Source organism: Montipora foliosa, chromosome 8 (genome assembly GCF_036669935.1).
Source record: "Montipora foliosa isolate CH-2021 chromosome 8, ASM3666993v2, whole genome shotgun sequence".
Lineage (NCBI taxonomy): Eukaryota > Metazoa > Cnidaria > Anthozoa > Scleractinia > Acroporidae > Montipora > Montipora foliosa.
In genome coordinates, this window is record NC_090876.1 from 22,854,764 (window position 1) to 22,857,263 (window position 2,500).

At 41.1% G+C, this 2,500-nt stretch overlaps 1 protein-coding gene across 1 annotated transcript in view; it reads right to left on the bottom strand.

Moving 5' to 3' along the window:
* Nucleotides 1–1,301: 1,301 nt before the first annotated feature.
* Nucleotides 1,302–2,500, bottom strand: part of LOC138012674 (pituitary tumor-transforming gene 1 protein-interacting protein-like) — a 20,008-nt gene continuing 18,809 nt past the window's right edge. Inside the window, exon 7 of the mRNA XM_068859511.1 lies at nucleotides 1,302–2,500. This exon is cut by the window's right edge and continues 1,012 nt beyond it. The gene's annotated coding sequence lies outside the window, so the exon portion shown is untranslated.

Here is a 2,500-nt window from a genome sequence, read left to right on the forward strand (position 1 = left end):
ACGCGCCTTACGCACATGTAGTCTGCGTAGCTGGCGGGTTTTTTGTGCGGAGAGCGAGATATTTCGAGGGGCAAAGCCGCGAGAAGGCTGGGGCTTCGCCGCTCGAAATCTCTCGCGAAAGCAAGGATGGCACAGTAGGTTAGTGCGCGGCGACCTTGCAAAGTTCGCACGGTTGTAAGTTGGACACCGTTGAATGGGTTGACGTATATATTTACACGTAGTTGTCAAATGTGAAAGGTTGTTGGGTGGCCAAGTTAAGGCGCGTTGCACCGTAGGACTGTAGTAGAAAAAGCTTTGTTTTCGGGAAATGATGTAAAAAAAATTAACATCTTCTCTGATTGGACAATTGAGATAGCTATGACGTAAAAGGGTGTTCGATTGGTTCCCCTTTTATGAATACCGTTAAAAGACCAAACTTCAAGTAACGCGCTTTGGAATCGAACCAGAGAGCACGAGCCGAGTTGTGTACCCGAAGCATAAAATAAGCGGGAAATAGTTTGACCAAGCCCACTGAAAGGAAATTTAAATACAGCGAAAAGATAAAAAAGGCTTCATATTCGCTAACAGTAACGCGGCCCAAGTTAACTCCATGATCGCACTCTCTTGATTGGAAGTCACAATGGACCGAATGCAAAAATGGCGGCCAAAATGTATTCTTTTGTTTGGGTGCGGATTAGACTCACTAGCCTCGCTCTCAAGCAACATTTCTTTTGTATTTTGTCCATGCAAACGGGGCTAGTGAGTATAATTAGCACATAAACAAAAAAATATTTCTTTGGCCGCCATTTATGCATTCGGTTTTCAGCCGATATGCGCTTTCAACAGTTTGTCGTAGCACTCTCATGGGTCAAATGAATGATAGTTCTGGAAAGGCCCTATTCTATTTCCAATTGATCACTGAACACACAAAGGCTGACAACAATCTTAATCCTCTGGCCGCAGTATTTGCTGCACGCAAAAATGACCAATAAGGAGGCCCTCCCAGGGGTTTTGAGGAACAAGGGAACACGGCTAATTTGAACTCGGGAACAGAGCAAAATATCTTAGGGAACAAGGTTTAGGGATCACAAAGCACCGAGAGGTTTTTCTCCAGGTCCTCTAGTTTTCCCCTCTCCTCTTAAACCAACCTACGATTTGATGTCAGTTGGGTTGATACGATTTGCCTTCTGCAGTGTCTCCAATTAGTGCTTCAGCGCTAAATACAATTGACACTTTAAACGAATAATTAGGCAAGCAGCTTGGAGTAATTTCTTTTGAGCTCACAGTGCTTTACCTGGTTTAGTGTACAGTACCGCGCTACATCAGTTTTGCTTTTTTTATTAATAAAACTAAAGTATTACATGACTACATAGGATTACCAGTGCTGTTTTGGAGGTTTTTGAACAAAAATTGTTTGTTTCGAGGACGACTGATTTTCACGAATTACCCATCATGGTAATTAATGGCAATTAAACGAGAAGCATACCATTTAACGCGGTGCGAAAATGAGGCCTCCAAATATTAGAAAGCTGGGATATCAGTCTCCATAACTAGGAGCATGCTTTTCCCATACCAGGGCCGTCAAGGTCTGTGCATTTGCATAGGCCACGCAATTTTTGGCAGAGTTCTTTTTTGGGGCTGTGTTACAAAATGTGGCCAATTTCAGCGACTGGGAACTGGCAACGAAATCAAGCGAAAGTATAAATATCTTATTAAACCACTGAAGGAATGTTTAAATAAAACAGCAAATACAAAAGGAGAAAGGGATGGGCAGAATTCAAGAAGATTCAAATGGATTGCTAATGGAGTTTTTGAAAACTGATCACTCTAACAGTTTTCAAAGTTTAGCTGTGTTGTTTGTAACTTAACTTAGTGTATGCTCTACAGACATTTTTATTTCACCAAACTTTGAGTGGTAATGTATAAAAGTAATTTCTGGGTTTCAGCTAAGTTGCCGGGCGAGTAGGAGCGAATCAATGGTAAAACTACACAAAATCAACCGCACTGCGTGACACAGTCCCATGAAATCCGGCTTGCAAGAGTTATTATTCAAAATCCCAAAAGGTAACAATTAATTATCTAAAGGATCACTGCCTGATTTCAAGCCGAAAAGGACTAGGTACGCGTCTGTAAATTATGGGATTAGCAACTATTGATCCACCTTGTCAGAAAGATCACACCGAGATTTATAAAATCCCCAAGTTTCGAGTTAATTGGGCGAGTTTTGTCTGAGATGCAGCCATTTAAAAATGTCAAAATTACACAGAAATGTTTGGCCATCCGGACGCTGTGTACGGGATAGCCATGCATTTCTTGGTAAATTTTGACGCTTTTAAGTGGCTGTACCTCGCTCAATACCAAACTTGGGGATTTTGTAAAAAGCTTTGTGTGCACTTTCTGACTGGATCAATAGTTGCTAATCCAATACGTCATACTACTGTTATGATAATGTACGTATTTTGTGGTGACAAATCTCAATAAACTAGACTAAACTAAACTACAATAAATTTTAAGCTAGTCG